Source organism: Dama dama, chromosome 23 (assembly GCF_033118175.1).
Source record: "Dama dama isolate Ldn47 chromosome 23, ASM3311817v1, whole genome shotgun sequence".
NCBI classification, from domain to species: Eukaryota; Metazoa; Chordata; class Mammalia; order Artiodactyla; family Cervidae; genus Dama; species Dama dama.
Window position 1 is genome coordinate 21365641 of NC_083703.1, and position 7392 is coordinate 21373032.

The window sequence follows — 7392 nt, forward strand, 5'->3', positions numbered from 1 at the left end:
TTTAATACAAACCCTCATAGTTGGATATGGAAGTGGGGTGGGTAGGGGAAAGTCGACGACAGTCAAGTCATGAGATAATTTTCAAACTTGGCTATTGTCCTAGTGGTATGTGCAAAGTTATTCTGAAACCATGTGTGAAGTATTACAGGATGGAGCAAATGAGTAACCATGCTGATGCTCTTTAGAACTCTAGCTACCTGAGCCCTGGGATCCATGAAATGGCAGAAGCCTTTTGTTTGGGGTCCCTTCAGCTGGGAAACCACCCCTCACCTCAGTCTGCACTGATGTGTCGGCCCCTTGGCAGGGGCTCCTCCACGGTGTGAAAGAGAACACAGTGGAGCTGGTTCTGATCTACAGCCTACACTCTGAGGGTAAGTGAATAATGGTTCACTGTAACCTTGAGTTCGGTTGGTATGTTAATAGGCCTATTCAGAAACTGGCATTTCTTTTCACTCATTACCAAGTTAGCACGAGGAGCAGTGTGGTCAGTGAAGCCCAGCGCTTGTGTGGAGGGAAGACTTTGGGAAGTACCAACCAGCATGCAAGACATGGTGGGGAGGGAGCTACCAGAGACCCACAAGGCACTCTGCCAGCAGGGAAATGACTTTCCTAAAGTTGATGCCACGGGGATCTGGAGAGTGCTACTGTGTTATTTACAAAAGTTTTCACTAAATTGAAGTTGACTTAAAATATTGTGTTAGTTTCAGGTGTACTGCATAGTGATTCACTATTTTTGCAGACTATAATTCATTATAGGTTATTACAAGATAATGAATATAGTATATCATTGTTGCTTACCTATTTTATACACAGTAGTTTGTATCTGTTCATCCCAAACCCCTGATGGTGCTTCCCATCCTTCATCTCCCTTCTGGATAACCACAAGTTTGTGTTCTATATATGTGAGTCTGTTCCTATTTTGTACACACATTTACTTTTTAGAATCTAAATATAAGTGGTATCATACAGTATTTGCCTGTCTCTGTTGATTTGTCTCTCTATATAATACTCTCTGGGTCTGCACATGTTGCTGCAAATAGCAGTATTTCATGCTTTTCATGGCTGAGTAATATTTCACTGTATGCCTCATCTTAATCCATCATCTGGATTATTTGCATAAGTTTTTCAGTTCTGAAGTAAAACAACTTGTCTTTCCCCTTAGCCTCTGATTCACCTACCATGATGCTCAATGAGTAAAGGAGAGATTCAACACATAGGCTTTCAGAATATTAGAGGAGCAACTTTACAGCTACTAATGGGTCCAGAGTCTTTGGAGGCCCTGCATGCTGAATTGCACCCTGGAACCACTGTCAGCTTTAGCATGTCTTGGAACTAACAGACAGTCTATGAGCAGTGAGTTGTTGAGATTCATACTTTAATTAAAAACATACAAGGTCCTGAGGATTGCTCTGCCTAGCAACTTAGAGAAACATCAGTGACTAAGGTAGTCTGCCTCCATGAAAAGGAAGTCATTTTGTTAAACTAGGTGAGGGAGAGGGTACACTGTAGGGCCTGTCACTGTAGAACGCACTGTATGATGTGCCAGTCTCTCACTGCCCAGTGAGGTAGAGGAAAAGAGGGATCAGAGATGTGAACACCTAAGGCCTTTTCCCCTCCTTGGTTGAGTGCATGTTTGGCTCCAACAGAAGAGCCCTTACACTGGAATTCCCCTTGCCTTGAAAAACACACTTAGATCATCACTTGCAGAGGTTCTTAAAGGCTCCATGAGCCACACTGGTGGTCTCTAAAGTTGCAGGTGGAGTGTGGACATTAAAAATATTTCTGATAAGACTCATATTTCCATTTAGTTTCCTTCAGGCCAACTTCACTGCTTTTTGAGCTCAGTTAAACTTACTTTTAAGGTGATGTCTGTTGGTTCACAGCACAATGACTGGCAAATTTAAAGACATGGGGAAAGTAGCTACCAACAAAACAGTACTAATTGACCACTGAATAGACCTAAAAATGCTAATGGGTACCCACCCCTAGATGATCTGGTTAAAGATTTTCCAAAGAAATCTCTAGGTCTAGTTCCTAACCAGTGGGGCCTCAAGGAGAACATTAACAGGCGTTTTACCAAAGAGCTCCTAGCCAAGTGGTGGGCCATGGGTCCCAGCACACTTCCTCACTAAAGTCCAAATTGTGATGGCACCTGTAACTAACGTTGATTACAAATGCTCCTCCCTCTGCTCCAAATGACACTAACATGAATCAGAGAAGCCTCCATTACTTTCATTCAAACCTCCCAGCTTTAATCCATAAGCAACATTAGGGGTTAGGTCAATATTCTAACATCATCAGTAGTTATCTGAGCATGTGTGCCAAAGTCAGAACTCAAAGTAGGGAGCAGGGATATTGTGTTTCTAAAGTCATTCGGTGACTGGTGCAGAGGTGACCATGACCTCCATGACCTCCAACACCAGGTACTGAGGGAAAGAGATAACTCTTTCTGGTTGTTCATTGGAGGCCATCACCAAGGACACCCTAGGTCAAAGCCTACATTGAGTGTATCCTGTCAGGCAACCACAGAACTCCATCTGCATGGCTTCCACTATGAATGTTTATTGACACAGATGTAGTTCCTATGTAAGTGCACCTGCACTTACATTCAGCCCAAGCCCTGATGGGACCCGTTGCATTTAGGGGCAGTTTTCAAGGCACAGATAAGGCTGAGAACCTCCAACTGACTTATCCTCCAATCTGACTTATCCAACAGATTCATGGGAAGAAAAGATGTAACTGTTTTCATTGATAAGCTTAATGAAAAGAAATGTCTCCATGAGACTTTTCTCATTGGAATAACAAACTTGATAGTTGCACACAGCCTCACGCACATGTTAGTCACTGATTCTGGTAGGTCAATGCTGATGGTACCTGCCACTGTAACTGACATACAGGTGATTCTCCAGACTAAGGTTACTGGAAGTCCTGATAAATCCAATATACTTTGTATGTACTTTGTATGCATTCATCTGCATACAAGTGATCCCAGTTAGTTTAAGATTATATAGAAGGACTGCAATAACTTACTAATGTCCTGCACATGGTCACCAAACAGCTTCAGTGTTTATAATCAGTGCACAGGTCACAATTTCTAAGTGGCCTTGCTGTTACAGGGAGGAATAGTTTTCGCTCAAGTGGACCCAGACAAGGACACACCCAACAAGCACTAGACGCCCTCTGGACCCACCAGTAGCTCTCTGCTGGGCCATTAGTACACACACTTATTTACCTGGTACCCTATTGAAACTACTGAGTGTGATCTCTAAGAGGCATACCATAACCTTGGGCTATTCAGTTCCAACAAATGAAAAGAGACCCAGCAGTTACTGGGACTCTGTGACCACTTGAACTAGAAGTTAGCTAGGAGCAGTCTTTGATGAAACTGATCTATGATGTTACCAAAAAGGCTGTTTCATTTTAGTGAGGATACAAAAAAGAGGGTACCCTAAAAGCCCTCCAGCATGCCTCTTATATCAGAAACATCCCTTTCCCACTGGAATCTATGGCAAAAGACCCCTGCCACATGTTTAGAAATTCACTGGGCTTCTGTTCCCATAATTACCTGGAGTTGGCTGAAAGGCACACAACTCTGGAGAGACAATTATTCACCTGCTCTTGTCCTTGGGGTATTCATGTTCTAGTCGCAAAATAATATTAAGGACAGAAATTCCAACAAAGGCATCAATATATTTGCCTTTTTTTCACTAATTATCTCATGGTATTCATACCTTAGTGAAAGTATAGAATTTCTATAAAATTTATGCTCAAAAATATAATATGAACCAAAATAAAAATATCTTCTAATGAGCTTAATTAAAGCAATATAAAGCTTTTGCAGCTTTTGTACTTACTACTAAGCTTTTCCCCTTTGTGAAAGCTTTGTTTCTTGACTTGAGTCTCTGATTTTGACACTGAGCCTTGATGTACAGGCATACCATTTCCATCTGGTACTTCATCCTGAGCTACATAAAGAATTCAGTCCATTAGATAAAAAAAAAAGATCTACTGGGAAATCCCTACATGGCAAATCTGTACATGTGAACTGTGACAGTTTCTCCCAGTTTATGCAGTTATCATTAAATAACCATAATGTGTGATGTTATGAAAACTATGAGAGGAGTCTAAATGAGAGTGTGTGGAAAATATTTTATTGTTATTAATATTCCTAGATTTCAAACGCTAGTTGCTCTTTTTCTGAGTTTTCTTAATATTTTCTGTTAATATCCAGTTCAGTTCAGTTCAGACACTCAGCCGTGTCTGACTCTTTGCAACCCCATGAACCACAGCACTCCAGGCCTCCCTGTCCATTACCAACTCCTGGAGTCCATCTAAACTCATGTCCATTGAGTCGGTGATGCCATCCAACCATCTCATCCTCTGTTGTCCCCTTCTCCTCCTGCCCTCAATCTTTCTCAGCATCAGGGTCTTTTCAAATGAGTCAGCTCTTTGCATCAGATGGCCAAAGTATTGGAGTTTCAGCTTCAGCATCACTCCTTCCAATGAACACCCAGGACTGATCTCCTTTAGGATGGACTGCTAGGATCTCCTTGCACTCCAACGGACTCTCAAGAGTCTTCTCCAACACCATAGTTCAAAAGCATCAATTCTTCAGCACTCAGCTTTCTTCATAGTCCAACTCTCACATCCATACATGACCACTGGAAAAACCATAGCCTTGACTAGATGGACCTTTGTTGGCAAAGTAATGTCTCTGCTTTTTAATATGCTATCTAGGTTGGTCATAACTTTCCTTCCAAGGAGTAAGCGTCTTTTAATTTCATGGCTGCAGTCACAATCTGCAGTGATTTTGGAGCCCCCAAAAATAAAGTCTGACACTGCTTCCACTGTTTCCCCATTTATTTCCCATGAAGTGCTGGAACCAGATGCCATGATCTTAGTTTTCTGAATGTTGAGCTTTAAGCCAACTTATTCACTCTCCTCTTTCACTTTCATCAAGAGGCTTTTTAGTTCCTCTTCACTTTCTGCCATAAGGGTGGTGTCATCTGTATATCTGAGGTTATTGATATTTCTCCCAGCAATCTTGATTCCAGCTTGTGCTTCATCCAGCCCAGCATTTCTCATGATGCATATAAGTTAAATAAGCAGGGTGACAATATACAGACTTGACGTACTCCTTTTCCTATTTGGAACCAGTCTGTTGTTCCATGTCCAGTTCTAACTGTTGCTTCCTGACCTGCATATAGGTTTCTCAAGAGGCAGGTCAGATGGTCTGGTATTCCCATCTCTTTCAGAATTTTCCACAGTTTATTGTGATCCACATAGTCCATCAAACAAAACAAACACATCTAATGAAGCCTAACTGCCATTACTCAAACATATACATTCTTTAACACACTGGGCTTTTAAGAAAATGATTTTATGGGAAAAATAATTTTGGAAATTGGCACCCATGACGGTTCAAAGGAAATATATGACATTATTAACGGGGTTTTATTGAGACACTTAAAAAAATACTAAGTACTTTTATATCAAGCTCCCAGGAGATGAAAAGGATAATGAATTACAATCTAGAGATTTTATTAGAAAGGACATCAAATAAAAGATTATTTACAGACACAATGAAAAAAATCTTATCAAGTATTATTAACTAATCCATATGAAGCCAAACTGAAAGACATTAATTCATAGATTCACATCTCTCATTTTGAAAAGGCCCTCCACCTGAATGGACTTTGACCCCTGTTCCTAGCACCTGCCTTCAACTAAGCCAAGCATCACTAAGCTAGGAGAAGAAGATAACAGTAACATACAGCTGACCCACGAGTCTGGACCAAGCTTGTAAGACCCATTCTACCAATTCAATTGTACTGCTGACCAAAGGTCTGTCTCTCTATCAAAATTAAAAGTTGTTTAATTTCTAGCTATTTTCCCTCAATGTTTAGGATGGAAATAAAACTCTTTGGTAACACTTAGTATAGCTCCTAGGGGCAAATTAACTGACTTCTGGATTTTTATCAAATTCTTTGGTCAATACAAGGCCAACATAAGCCTCTCATAATCCTTGTCACTGACTCTTCAGATGTTCCTATAATCTATAAAATGATTTCTCATAAGCATATCCCTCCATGTTTTTGTTGTTCAGTTGCTAAGTTGTGTCCAACTCTTTGTAATTCCATGGACTGCAGCATTCAGGCTTCCCTGTCCTTCACTATCTCCCAGAGTTTGCTCAAACTCATGTCCATTGAGTCAGTGATGCCATCTAACCATCTCATTCTCTGTTGTCTCCTTCTCCTCCTGCCTACAATTTTTCCAAGTATCAGTGTCTTTTCAAATGAGTCAGCTCTTCCCATCAGGTGGCCAAAGTACTGGAGCTTCAGTTTCAGCCATCAGTAATTCCAATGAATACTCAGGATTGATTTCCTTTAGGATTGACTGGTTTGATCACCCTTGCTGTCTAATGGAGTCTCAAGAGTCTTCAGCACCACAATATGAAAGCATCAATTCTTTGGTGCTCAGCCTTCTTTATGGTCCAACTCTCACATCTGTACGTACATGACTACCGGAGAAACCATAGCTTCGACTATATGGACCTTTGCGGCAAAGTAATATCTGCTTTTTAAAACACTGTCTAGGTTTGTCATAGCTTTTCTTCTAAGGAGCAAGCATCTTTTAATTTTGTGGCTGCAGTCACTGTCTGCATTGATTTTGGAGCCCAAGAAAATGGAATCTGACACTTTTCACTTTTTCCCCATTTATTTGCCATGAAGTGATAGGACTGGATGCCATGATCTTAGTTTTTTGAATGCTGAGTTTTAAGCCAGCTTTTTCACTCTCTCTCACTTTCATCAAGAGGCTCTTTAGTTTCTCTTTGCTTTCTGCCGTTAGACTGGTATCATCTGCATAACTGAGGTTGTTGATACTTTTCCCAGCAATCTTGATTCCAGCTTTCAGTCATCCAGCCTGGCATTTTGCATGATGCACTCTGCATATAAGTTAAATAAGCAGGATGACAATGTACAGCCTCGATGTATTCCTTTCCCAATTGTGAACCAGTCTCCTGTTCCATGTCTGGTTTTATGGCCAATGTATACATGTACTACAACCTTTTTTATCCATTCATGTATCAATGGACATCTAGGTGGCTACCATGTTCTGTGCTGTGCTTAGTCGCTCTGTTGTATCTGACTCTTTGTGACACCATGGACTGTAGCCCACCAGGCTCCTCTGTCCATGCGGATTCTCTAGGCAAGAAGCTATTACAAATAGTGTTGCAATGAACATTGGGGTACATATGTCTTTTTCAATTATGGTTTCCTCAGGGTATATGCCCAGTAATGGGATTGCCGGGTAATATGGTAGCTGTATTCCTAGTTTTTTAAGGAACCTCTATACTGTTCTCCACAGTGGCTGTATGAATTTACATTCCCA